Raw genomic sequence first — 14,641 nt, forward strand, 5'->3', positions numbered from 1 at the left:
CTAGCCGCTTCAGTTCTCATAGCCATATTGATTCTGAAAGCTGTAAACAGATATGGAAGTTTATTGGCGCCAATAAATTTAGGATTACTCAAATTTAGAGACTAAGATGAATTTTCAAAAAGTGTTCCAAGAATTGCTCAGTAGTGGAATTCTCCTTAACATCGTATTATGGAGTTCTGTTTGAAGGGAATTTAAAAGTCTATTGTAGTCTTCTTCATTCCAGTGATTCCAATATTGATATATAGTCCTCTTTATAAAACAGAATCCAGCTCCAAAGCTCTTTCAAGCATATTCTTATTATTTTAAGGAAACAAAATATCTACATCTTTATGAGAACCTGCTCTCCAAACAGTGATCTTAAAAGATTCTAGAATCAGTCTATTCTGTGTTTCCACATTATTATCCACCAGCGTAAACATACTTTGCCAAGAACAAACTGGTCTAATGAGGGTCCAGGAGAATTTCTCCATAATGTTAAACTATGCTTTCCACATTTAGAAAAGCAAAAAAGCAGACAGCCCGAGCCAGGGGAAAAGGCACACGGGTGGCACACTTCTCTTTCCCTGGCTCGGGCTGGCAGTGGTCACAACCTGCAGAGCGCCCGGGCTGCCTGCACTCATGCCCAAGCCCCCCCCCCCCCAAAACAATTGAATAAATACTCCCGAATCCCAGAGATTTCCTTTAAAATGTGAAAATCCCCCCGGATGGGCCTGTTGGCCCCCCAAATGAGGACATGTCGGGAATTTCCTGGATGTATGGCAACCCTATGCTAAACCATGTTTTAGGGCTATGGGTATAAGCCACAGCAAGCCTTGGGCTCACATATTTCTCTTCCCTTCCCCTCTGCTCCTACCGTATGATCAGAAACTTCCACTTTAGATTAACCACAGTTTGTTAGGTTTGGACAGTGCAGCAATCTATGGTTAATCAAAAACAGAAGTGAAAGCTTCCAAACTTCTCATTGCTCTGTGAGAGGAAAGGGGATCAAAGTTCACTTAGGGTCATTTTAATAATACAAAACTGTGGGTTAGCATTGCATCCAAACAGATAAATGAAAGTACTGGATCTTGTTTGGGATCCCTTCTCTTGTTTCTAATTAGCCAAACACAGTCATTCTCTCTCTTTTTAAGCTTTTTTTTCTCCTATGGGCTTAGCATTGTGTCTGCATGGCGTTTCTGGTGATTAAAAACCCTCCATCTCACTAATAGCTATATTTTTATGAATAATATATGCTGGCATGTTACTTTTGAAGTATTACAAGTGTGGCTATTAGGTGCTTAATAACCGCTAGAGGTTGATAGCACTTGAGGTATTGCTCAGTTAATTAAAATTTTAAGTAAATTTTAAGTTTTATTCATTCAGTACAATGGCATGACTATTTCTTAATTATTTGTATTTCTGGGTTTTCTTTTCAGCATGTAACAGGGCTATGCAGAGCTGGTTTAAATGTAAATAAATATTAAGAAATACATGTGTGAAACCTGAATGTCTCAAACTTGCCTTCTGAATGCCTTTTCTCATTCTCCCCCCCACCCTTAATCCTTTGAGTGAATGCTGTTTATCATGCTCTAGGAAAGCTTGACATACTTCTAAAAATTGCAGGGGAAACATTAACTGTAATTTTGCTTAAATATAAAGATTGTGTTCTCAAATATACTTGCGGGGTGGGCAGAGATTGTAGATTATCTTGCAGTAAATCTAACATTGCAGCCACCAATTCCTCGAGCTTAATTATGACACTACTAAATGTGAAAATCTATTCAGTGCTAGGAACACTTTTCACATTACATTCCTGCTAAAGATTGGCTGTTAAGAGCTCATTACTGGTAGTTTTCTAAAGAGCGGTTTATTAAACACTGTTACCTAATAAGCATCTTTGGTGGTGCAAATTGCTGAAAACAGTAATGAGTCTGATTAGACTTCATTTCAATTACGACAGCTTGTCTAGCAGGCAGAGAAAAAAAACCTCTTTTCCTTGAGGCTTTGGAATCTGGCTATAAGACATTACATGGTTTAAAAAGAAAATGCTACCTCTGTGTTTCTTTTCCACAGTTCAGTAATGAATAGAAAATTGTCTAAGAAGCTGTCCAACTGACACTGGAAACAAGAGGGACAGAAACATGTATATAATGCTGTTTGCTTGAAATCTGCAATGCCTCCTCCATACACATGCTTGTTTGTGTATAAGGTTCCTAAAAGCATTCTTCTGCATCTTTTATTTCAAAGTAAAGGTCTAAATGAAATAATAGCTCTTTGCTCTTAAAATGATTTGTAAAATTTATGTATTCCTCTAATTAGCATACTCCACATCTCAATTGTTTTGTCTGCAAATCTTTTATCCAGCTATTAAGGTTTTCTGATTACCAAGGCAATTGGAAGCATTCAACTTTTAAAACCAGCATTCTTGCAAATTATTTTAAAATGCCCAAGCTGATTATAATGTTTAAGTGAATATTCATTCACTTCTAAGCTTAACTTGGGTGTAAAATGTGTTAACTGTATTTAATGACTGTCTCTCTATTAAATCATGCCTTGAACATTATTACCGAAAATAGGGTGGGGAGGCGGGGTTGGGGGGGGGGAGATTGGTTAATGTATAAGTCCTTAAGTGATTAGCTGTCACTGCTGCTGTTTAGCTGCTGTGGCAAGATTTTAATGAATCTATGTGAAGTGAATAGAAGCCCTTGTTTTTATGATGTCTGAGATCTGTGGATGCTTTTTATACTACTGTTTTGTGTAAAACTGGGGAGAAAAGCATGATAAAAAGATTAAAAGACTATTGCAAACAGTAATGAGAGTTTAATGTAGTTGAATTTGCTGCAGTATAGATAGTAAGTGCATGAAAGACCAACTATTACTGCATCAAATGTTACAACTCACGGCTTAAAAGGCCATATAGCACTATATAATAAACATCATCATGTCCTGTTTAACACATGCTTAAAGCAATTTTGATTGGCTAACCTTACTTAGATAATGCTTACCTGCCATGAGAGGAAAATAATGCCCATGGGAAGAGAATAATGTGAATAGGAAGGTATTACTATTAGCAAAGCAACCCTTCATGTGTTTATTATATTGAAAATCAATTTTCAGGCCATTTTTCTTTGTTAAAAATATCAGAGTTAATGCAATAATTTGGTTTGATTATCTATTTTATTAAATGGTATTTGCAAGTCAAATGTATACTCCTTTATTAATAATGACTTCTGCAAGTTATTAAATCAGATAGCAGAATGCTAGAAATGCTTGCTCACATTGCTTAATGGTCATTCATAGACAGATCAACTAGCATTTATTTATCTGCTAGTTTTGAGAGTGCAATTGGCCGACCTTGAATGCTATAATTTGCAGGACATATTTAGACAGTTTTATCATTGTGTATCATTCGTATAAGCAAAACTATGATAGTGATTTGCTTTAATACAATCAGCATAGTATATACAGTTCTGGATATGATTATTCATTGATTATCTCTGTCGTTTGGTTTGAGAATATTGGAGCTACTAAAATGGGAGGAAGGAAAAATGAATGCTAAGTTTTGGAAAACAAATGTAGTTTTCTCTGAAGTAGAGCTGGGTTATTTAAACCTTACAAGTGTCTTAATTTCCCACCCCTTCAAAGGGATAGTCCAGATTTTAGTCGGTCACTCACTCTGTGCCTTCCTCCAGAGAAAGCTCCTGCTGTGAAATGTAATTTGCTTCTATTAATTGGGGGACAGGGAACACACAGGAGAAGTTAGTTTTTAAGGGCATTATGAATAACCTATACAGACTATCAGTGGCTCCCTTTTAAAAATAGGGTTGTTGGAGGAACTGTTGACTAGAGTTAACCATTTTCACTTTTTTATTATTTTACTAGCATAATGGCTATGTGCATTTGGATGTCAAAATAAGCCAGGGTTTATTGTGATGCGAACAAGTTGCCTTGCGCCATATATACTCCCCCTGCCTACTTATTGTCCAGCACAGCTGTGAGGTGATCAGAAGCTTTCATTTCTATTTTTGATTAACCACAGTTTAGCATTACTGTGCTTTATCAGAACCATGTTATTAGTCTTAAATAATTTGTTGGAACAAGTGATTTCATAAGATTAAAAACAGTCTCTACTAAGTTTGAACTAAATATAGTTAATCTGAAACAGAAGTAAAAGCTTCCACACTGAGAGAAGGGGGCAACACAAATTTGAGGCTCACTGTGGCTTCCCATCATAATAAACCATGGTTTGCTGTGATATGCAAAATCAGCCATTTTATAGATTTCAAAACTCAAAACAGTAACATTCCAGTTGAAATAAATAAATAAAATGCCACAACACTTGCCCTAATGCCTCAGCATTCAAATAATGAGCTATTTCACATTTTTAAATATTTTATTTCAAGACCTTTAATTGGATGAGCAAGGAAGGAAGCTTGTTGATGGACTACATAACTCAGAGGTGTAAGCAGAGAAAATGTTAATCTTACCCTGGTGTTCCAATGTTTCAGTTTGTTTAGTCATCGTTTTGCCACTAATCATGTTTCTCTGCAGTAGAGAGAGGATACATTGCAAGAAGAAAAGGAGACAGGCTTTGCAAACAGCCACGTCAAGGGAATCAATCCATTTTTAGCCTGTGTTTTGCCCTTACATACATTAGGTTTGTGGCCTGTCATCAGATTAGTTGGTGCAACACTGAATGTTTGATGTAAATAGCACATGTTGTTGTTGTTGTTGTTGTTGTTGTTGTTGTTGTTGTTGTTGTTGTGCCACCCATCTGACTGGGTTGCCCCAGCCAGTCATTTATTTGCAAGATTATGTACTTATTTTCTAACTCTGGTACACCAATTTTATGATCAAGAAAATTGTGTTTCATTTTTGTACAAAACCAAAGAAAGTGTGAGACCACTGACGCTCCTATGAGCAGAAGCAAGTATCAGAAGCTACCTCTTTCCTGACTAAACTCTTAAGGGATGTGTTATGTGCAACTTCTGTGTGACAATGGAAAAAGAGACAGTAGTTTGGGAATTCTGTGTGTATGTATATGTAAGACTGCAGTTGCTGCTAAGAGTAGTCTGCAGTTAATCCTCAGCCACGTCAGTAGCATGCTAAAGCAGTTTATCGTCATATGTTGTCTTGTATATAAGAAACAACACTAAACCCAGCAAAACTCATTTCATATGTAGCTTTCTTTCCCTCCACGGCATTCAGATCAAAGTTATTTTCTTCAAGCTGAACTAAAAAGGTCCTGGGAGTGAAGGACATTGAATTAATGCACCATGTCACCTAGTCATGGCTATAGATTCCCCCGCCCCGCAAGTCTGAAATGCAACAGCTTGTACAATTGCATTAAAAATTAATGTGTAGATTACCAAAGTAAGTAAAATGCATAAACTAACTTCTTTTTTCTTTTCTTTTCTTTTCTTTTCTTTTCTTTTCTTTTTGCAAAGTCTGACTATGTTTTGCAGTCAACTTAAGAAGGATTTCCTCTCCAAGGATAGTATTAGATTACTTCTAAATATACATATAATGCATTTACTCTCCTTTAGCTTATTAGCACAGAGGTACTCTGATCTCAATAAAAGTAACTGCATAACTTGATTAGATAGGTGGGTGCTAAACTGGGATATGCAATGGCATTAGGAATGGGAAATTGAGAGGAATATGTCATTTATTTTAGATGAAGGTACTAAATCTGCATGGTGACCCGTATTAGTTCAAGATTGACCATTTATTTCAAACTTTCCAAAATTGATCTTTGCTTTCATATGCTTAAAAAGAACAGGACTGTGCAGAGAGGTCTCTTTGATTAACCCAACTGTATCTGTAAAATACATATTTTCGTGTTCATAAAGGATGAATCTTAAGGATTAAAAGTAGGCAATTGGCATTCATAATTTTGTTTTGCTATTTTAAAGAAGGAAGGCTATTTCTTGAAGCAACACAATTTGACAGATGAAAAATGTTACTGATTTAACCTTAAGACTAAGGTTAATGGCGACTGTGTTTATATCTATACTCTTCAGAAAAAAATATATACAAAAATGCACAGCCTTCTCCAGTGCTTTTTTTCTGGAGGGACACAGGGGTACGCATACCCCTAAACATTTTGTGAATCTTTGTACTTTTGTCCATTTGCTGTATTTATTTTTCCCGATTTGAACTATAAAATGGTGATATGGTTGAGTCAAAATGCGAGTACCGCTAAACATTTTTATTTATTTTTTTAGAAAAAAAGCACTGGCTATACTCCACAGATCTGTGAACAGAGCAATAGGAGCATATCTGCTTTCCCAATTGTAATAAATAAATTGTCAGTAGAGGGTGTGCTTATTTTTTGTATCCCTCCCCTATTAGGGAGAAGATACAGGATGAGCAAATAGAGTAGCTTCCTGCTAAATGAATGCTAGATCTAGCATAGGATCAGGGAGAATGTTGGCTAACAATCTGATCTGCTTTTTGCATTCATGGAAAATGCATCCTCCCGTTGATTAGAAAATATTAAGATTCACTGTCACTTAAAGCTGAGCACACCATTGATCTGAATCAACAGTGGTCATTCAATATTCATACCAGTATTTATCCTTATTTATTTCCCTCTTTAAATGTCTCCCTTTTATTTACGTAAGTATGAGAATGTTGATGGTGACAAACAAGAATGTTTGTAACATGTGGTATGTGGTCTTTATGAGTCACAGAATGCTATTAATGCGTAAATGTGAAATTTGCGTGTCTAGTACACTGCAGGAGGGAGGACTTAAATAGATTTCCAAACCCATCTCCCTAATTAGCTGTTAAAAATCAAGGTATTTTGTGTTTCACCTATAGCTGTGGGTGCTTTAGCTGTGCATGCTTGCTTGCAAGAGCAATAACTCCAAGAGAAAAAAATAACAGTCAAATCTTAGAAATTTACTTCAGATAGAAATTATGTGTTTCTTCATTACTATCCAGATTAAATCTCTGGTTGTAATCCTTTGCAGAGTTTTACATAAAAATAAGTCCAATTTAACTCAGTGGACTTAACTCCAGGGATGCAAACAGGATTTCCTAGGTCTGGTACGTTATATGTGGATTGCCGCCCCACCCCATAATCTATTCTCAATAAGTGCTGTTTATGTTATTATTATTAAGTTGTTGTTGTTGTTGTTGTTGTTAATGTGTTGGGGGCTGCCCAGAGTGGCTGGGGAAACCCAGCTAGATGGGCGGGGTATGTATACATACATACATACATACATACATACATACCTCACAGGGATGTTAGACTGACTTGATTTCTTCTTCACCCTTTACCATAACATCCCTTGTCGGGTTACAATAATATAAAATTCCTTATTAAAAACAGGTTAAAAACAAATTACAGTTACAGAAATAGGGTGGATCCTAATGCTAATCCTAAAAGTGGGGGCAGGGAGGATAGTGTGCACAACCTTGAGCTCCTGAGTAGAAAACAAAGATACAAATATATAATATCAGTCACAGCAGCCCCCTTCTTTTAGCTGCAGCATTTCATAGTCCTGATATTTACAAAGACAGACAGACAGACAGAGAGAGAGAGAGAGAGAGAGAGAGAGAGAGAGAGAGAGAGCAAGCCAAACCTGAGAAATAATCAACAAGCAAAAAAGACTCTTAAGTATGTGTGGATTCACAACTTTGATGGCTGAACTACCAACTCTCAGCCTACCTAATTGTGAACATAAAAGAGGGAAAACAATACACACAGATATAATTTCCTGGGAGTAAAATCCACAATATGCAACAAATATGTGCACTTTCAGAACTCTCAGCAAAGCTCATATAAACAGAAAAGCATTCTTGTGGTAAAGTACAGTCTACCTGCAGCCATAAGGTGCTTGCTGATTCATTATATATTTTTGCTTCTGGTTATTGTATACAGTACTGGTAAATAACAGCCCAATGATGGCAAGCAGACCAGTAACGGCTGGGTGGGGGACATAGAAAACCTAGAACAGGGGTTGCAATTGCCCTTCCTTCCTTCCTTCCTTCCTTCCTTCCTTCCTTCCTTCCTTCCTTCCTTCCTTCCTTGACAGGAAGAAAGCCTAATTTATGTCAAGGGTTTTTAGTAGAACATATGGAAACCACCCAGTTGTTTTATTCTGTAAAGGCAGCACACTTGGGCAGAGAATGAAATAATTTGGACACCAAGGAAATTGTTTAAACAAACACACCCTAACATCCTTCTCTATCCAGCGTCAGCAACAATGATCCACTCCTGCTTTTTCTGCTCCTCTGAAAGGGCAACCCCACTGATACCCAGGTGGGAGTGGTCTGCATTTCTTCCTCTGATAGCCTAGCAACAGTGATTAAGTGATTAAGCGTCCTTAGCAATGGCACAGAAGCCTTCAAAGTGCCTCTGCATTTCATGCTCTAACTTTCTTCAGAAATGTCTGATGACTTACTTTTTTAAAAAAGGAAAGAAAGCTAAGACTCTGGAGTCCCTTCTGGGTCAGGACCTGGCACATGCATAGCCCCTGTGATCCCTTGTTAGTGGTCCTGTTTAATTCTGTGTAAGCATATTACCGTAAGTCACACCTCCCCCTTGTTTTTCTGTCTGTCATATGTTCAATTTATGTACACAGAGAGTGTGTGCATGTTACGTTAAATATCAGAAACTTCTTTAATGTTGTTTTGTTTATATTCTGATAAAAAAAATCAAAATGTCCAAATATTTGCTAAAGTGAAATAACTAGAATAAATAATAATAATAATAATAATAATATAATTTCATTAATAATGTCTGCTACCTTCTCTCACATTCTACTTCAACTCTGTGACTAAATGCAGACTCCATAGCTTCAAGGTCAGCCAAATCCCTCCCCCTACTTTGTTCACCATCAGGTCTGAAAAAAAGTTTGGGGCAACTTGAAAGCTTGCTTCTTATTTTGAGAGTTTTTGGTTGACCTAATGAACATATTGCCCCAATGTATATTTGGGGTTTAGGTGATAAAATCCATCAACTCTCAGATCAATGTTAAAAATGGGGGGGGGGGGGGAGAGAGAAGTTCCCATAATAGAAGATCAGATAATAGAAGAGAAATAATCCTTGCACTAGATGCACTCAAGGAAACTTCATAAACTAGGTTGTAAACTAGGCTGTGAATCTTTTATTTTATTTTCTGCAGAAGGTAATGTTGCCTTGAATGTTCTTGTTCTTATTTAACAGTGTTGTCCTATACATTTCTACTCCAGAAGTAAGCCCCGTTGAGTTCAGTTGGGACATACTCCCAGCTAAGTATACATTTAGCCAAGCACTGCAATCCTAAGAGTGGCCTGCGAGGTGCAGTAAGTGGATCCGCTGCTGCTTCTGCAGCCCTGCTGGCTTCGGCAGCCAGGACAAGAACGCAAGGGAGGTTTTCAGTTTTTATGCACTAGCTTTAGGCTGGTGCAACAGCCCTTTTCCAGGAAACATTTCAGCATGGCATCCTGTCCCGCTCCTAGCCCACCACTAGCTGTCTGCCACAAGTGGGAACTCTGCCAGCAGTAGCTTGTCACCAAGGCACAGTAGGGGTTTCTAGTGGTGATGCTTCTTTGCAGGTAGAGACCAGCAGTTCATAACCCTCACCAGCTATATTGCTCAGGGGGATAGGACAGTGCTCTTAGTGTCTGGTAAAAGAACAACTTTTATACTCATTTCCATAATTTACCCATAAATATTGACATTTATCATGGCAAGTTGCAAATGTCATTAATAAGCGTCATGACACAAACCTGTCGACATTTGCAAGTAGAATCCAAGGCTAACAAAATGCTTTCCAGAAATGATTTAAATCAGTCTAATGTTCATTGTCGCCAGTAGATGTTGTTATTGTTGTTATCATTAATTTATTACTACACAATCATCTCAAGGAGATGTGCAATAAAAACAGCAAAAAAACAAACCCAGTTAAAAACAAACCAAAAAAAGTCAATGCATTTAAAACAAAAATAAAACAATAAAAAACAGACATCCAATTATTCAGCTGGGAAAGCCTGCCAGAACAAAAATGTCTTCAATTGTTTCCAGAAAGTGGGTGTGTGTCATATCTCAACAGGAATGCCCTTCTGCAGAACATGGGCAGCTACACTAAAAGCCCTCTTCTGAGTTACTGAACAGCAGGCTCTGAGATATTTGGAATTTGCAGGAGAAACTTTCTCACAGACCTTAGGGATCTACTGGCTATATAAGAGATAAGGCAGTCTCACAAATAACCCATTCCTGGGCTGTATAGAGCCTTATATGTTAGTACTAACACCTTTAACTTGGCTTGGTCACAGACTGGCAGACTGGCATATCCCACAAAGAAGGTTTAATGTGTAGGTGGTAGTTGGACTCTGCAAGCAACCTAACCACCATGTTCTGCAGCAGCTGCAGCATCCAGTCCAACCCCACATGTCCCACATTGAGCACATTACAGTAATCCAACCATGAGGTTACGAAAGCATGTACAACTGTGGTCAAACTATCCCAATCCATCAATGGTCATAGGTGTCCTACCAAATGAAGTTGGGGAAAGGCAATCTAGGCCACCAAAGATACCATGAGATAGTCTAGGCCAGAGGTTTTCAACCTTCTTGGGTTCATGGCTCCCTTAACCAACCACATTCTTTCTGCAGCACCTCTGTGGGGCTCAGGACCCCAGTTATATCACCTGTTTTCAAACACCCTCCCTTGTGGAGTGTTCCTTCAGCCTCCTCTCTTGTCCTGTTTCCTTGGGAGTCCTCTCGGCAGCCGCAGCTCCTGCCCTGGTCTCTGAGCTGCCTCCTCTGCCCCTCCTCACACTGCCCCACATAGGCCTGGGAAGCACCTTCTGGCCAGCCCCAGAGGCACCATCCGCCTGGGGAACTGTGCAAGCTTTTGGGAGGCAAAGATGAGAGCATCAGAGGAGGGAGGGAAGGAACGAGAGATGAGAGGCCAGTGTTGCCCACGGCCCGCCAACCATCATTAAAGGACCCCAGGGTGCCACAGCACACTGGTTGAAAACCACTGGCGTACGGAATGATCAGAACTGTGAATAATTTCCTTTCAGTATGATTAGGTACACGAATATTAAAATTAGTGTTTATCTTGAATGATATTGTACCCCAAACATTATTACTTTGTTTGAGGTTTTAATTGTCTTTAGCCTCTACGCCATTGTTGTTTTTTAATCCTATTTATTACAGCTTGCCTTATATGTGGGAATGATCAGCCAAAATTAAGCACTTCTTATTGATTTCAATGGAAGAATGCTAAACACATGTTTAACACTCCAATTAAAATCAATGGGACAAAAGCGCTTAATAGTGTACAGGCTGTGCCATTTTTTGGCTCACGGGTCAATGTATAACAAATACTGGATAAATTGAAAGGTTTAGATTATGAGAAAATGAGGAGGCCATGTCCAAGGCAAAAAAACTTTTCAATAAACATATTAAATGGCCCTAATGTATAAATGCACACAACAATTTTCCATGTAGCAAACATGAGCAACTTAACCACTGTATTCATGTAGAACTTATTTGGGTGGGAACTACATTGCCTTTTCTATAGCCGTCTTTAAATAAAAATTATCATTTTAATAAGTAACTGCCTGTATCCATATATACCAACTCAGTAACTTTGGCTCACAATAAGACAAATCAACAATAAGACAACAATTACTTTGTTTCAAATTTTACTTTGTTCTTATGTCAATCTCTCTCTTCATTTGATAGAGATTTTTTTGCAGTATGAGACTTACTACAATACGTGCTAAACACGTTTAAGGCAGAATTGCCTTTGTGATTGTTAGAACTTCAGCCATGTATATTAGAAGAAAGGGGTTGGAGGATGGAGATGAGAGTAATTTGCTGCAATTGTATTGTAATTGGCAGTCGTGAGGTGTGAAAGTGTGATTTAAAAGGAATAATCATTTGACAGTATTTAAATTAGATAATTGGGATGTGGAGTATACAGGTTTCAAAATTGTTCTGCAACTAGTTACAAGCTCCCAATTGGTTCACTTTGATATTATACTACTGTATGTGTGTTCCCTGTAGTCAGTATCGAGTTAAACTATTTGGTTCGGAGAGGAAAATAATTTTAAAATTTCAGTGTTAACTTTCATAGAACCATTACAGATGCCTTATACTGAATCAGACCATTGGTCCATCTAGCTCAGTGTTATCTGTACTGATTGGCTGCAGTTATCTAGGGTTTCAGATAAGGGAAATTCCCAAGCCCTTCCACGACATGCCAGGGATTGAACCTGTGACCATCTGCATGCAAAGTAGATGCTGTACCACTGCACTACAGTCCTTTGGCATTCAGAAGGGCTACAGAGTTGAAGATGTATTCTATTATTAAGAATATTTTAAGGGAAATGGGGGGGGAATATTAATATGAAAAACTTGTGTAAAGTTAGAGCATGGTAGAAGGAGGAAGCCAGTTACATGAATGCGGTCCTGCACGTGTTCGTGAAATTACACCATTGTACATACCCTCCAACATTTCTCCAATGACAATAGGGACATCCCATACCGTAATGATAATTTTACTATTTATACCCCCACTCATCTTACTCGGTTGCCCCAGCCACTCTGGGCAGCTTCCAACATATATAAAAATGTAATAAAACATTAAACATTTAAAAAATACCTTCCCTATACAGGATTCCCTTGGGGGCTGGATAACTCTAAACCCTCCAACATTTCTCAAATGAAAATAGGGACACCCTAAGGAAAAGTGGGACATTCCAGGATCAAATCAGAAACTGGGACGGCTTCTCTAAATCATGAGTGTCCCTGGAAAATAGGGACACTTGGAGGGTCTGCATTGTATAGTGTTCTAAGCTGTCCCTTTACACACCACACAAAATAAAGAACAGCATTATAGTTAATGTTAATAAGGTGTGCATTTCATATTAAAATATGTTAGAGCGGGAAGGAACAATATGTGAAGTCTACAATTCTAAAAACTTTCATGCAAGTAAGTGCCTTTCAGATTGGAGAGATTTACTTGTAGTAAACATATGTCTGCTTTCACATGTACTTCGCAAACAGGGCCTTCTAAGTTGAAGTGGATAAAGCCTGCAACATGCCCATTTTAAAGCCACTGAGGTTCCATGTAGTCACACATGTCTAGATTAGACTCCTTATCTTCAGTGGGTATGTATGAATACCTTTGATGGAAACTCAAATTGCAAATTCCAGAATGGTTAACCTTCAGGAGGGATGCGTTTATTTCAATTTTCAGTTTAAAAAATCCACAGTGCAGTAGCGGTTGACAGGGTGGCACCGACGGGGCATTGTTCACCTGGCTTTCCAAAAACAAGCATTGCTACAATTTACTGAAAATGGGAGGAGTGGGCAGATGCCACAGCAGAGCTAATCCTTCACCAACTGCTGTCGCCACAGCATTTTGACACTATTTTGACTTAGTTTCATTATTATTATTATTATTATTATTATTATTATTATTATTATTATACATTTAGATTCTTCCCTTCCTCCATCACAGAATGCACAGCTGGGGACATGTAGTTACCCATCCAGCCACTGACTAGGCCCAATCCAGCTTAGCATCAGCAAGGTGGCCTATTATGCCTTCTTGGACCAAACGATCAAATACTAACAGTTTAATACTAAAATTACTGCTGGATTTCCCCATCAGCTCATAAGCTTTCCATGTGACATACAGAATTTTAGCATTTATTTAAGTGCTGGAAGAGCCAGCAGCAATGGGTCTCCTTTTGGTAGGACAAATAGCTTAATAGAATATTCTTTTCAAAGGCAGCCGTGGCTACTTACATAACATAATGACTATATTTTCTCTTGTATGGGCAAAGGAAATTTTACAGCAGACATGGCTGCATAAACATTACCCATCACAGTATTAACAATAACAGTATTAGTACTGATTACATATTTATACAGTATTTTTTTCAAATTGCTCAAAATGCTTCACTTGCATTAGTCCTGTAAACCTTTCATCAAACTTGTATTGTTATCCACCTGTTACAAATTGACATAAGGCAACCAAGTTCATGACTGATTTAAAATAAGAACCAGGGAACTTTCCAGTCCATCACTCATTTTCTAGTCGACTATGCTACACTAGAAGTCAGTGTGGGAGAAAACTATAGTTGTTTCAAACTGCAAGTGTGAGTGCACTCTTGTTGGTAATCATTCAACTGCCAAATCCTTGGGGAAAGTATATACTTTTTCTTTGCTCTTTGGTGTATATATACCTTGTAGTGAGAAATATCACATGCAAGACTTGGTCCCTGTCTTCTGGTAGCACAGGATTATGAACCAGAGTTGTCTCTGTTAAGGACCTGATTCTTAAAGGTTTTGAGCATCTTCAACTCAATGAAGCCTAACACTTAAGAGTACTTGACATCTTTGAGCGCTGGGACCTCATCTGAGTTGATGGATGTTCGCCTTTGATATAGAATCAGGTGTCTGCATTCAATCACTTCAGAGTAATTATTACAGTAAGTATTCTAGATGTACAGTCTTTTCAATAGTTCCTAATACTTGAAGAACAGAAAGAGTACAGCTGTCTAGTAGAACAAAATGAATGCTACATCAGTGTAGTGTGCCATTTTGTTAAACATGGGTCCAAAACTGAGCAATATCTGCTAGTTTCTAAATAGGCTTGAATCCAGACAGAAGCGTTGATGTGCAGTTAGATATGCATCTGCATCTA

General features: G+C 38.1%; 1 protein-coding gene and 1 long non-coding RNA gene across 5 annotated transcripts in view; one reads left to right on the forward strand and one right to left on the reverse strand.

The window, feature by feature from the left end:
• LOC310745362 overlaps positions 1 to 14,641 on the reverse strand; it is a 409,990-nt gene that overhangs the window by 365,860 nt on the left and 29,489 nt on the right. The window lies entirely within an intron of this gene.
• The window catches only part of FIGN (fidgetin, microtubule severing factor), a 126,245-nt gene that overhangs the window by 96,130 nt on the left and 15,474 nt on the right, over positions 1 to 14,641 (forward strand). The gene's annotated exons all lie outside the window — the stretch shown is intronic.

The sequence above is a fragment of the Podarcis filfolensis genome, assembly GCF_964270895.1.
Source record: "Podarcis filfolensis genome assembly, chromosome: 1".
NCBI classification, from domain to species: Eukaryota; Metazoa; Chordata; class Lepidosauria; order Squamata; family Lacertidae; genus Podarcis; species Podarcis filfolensis.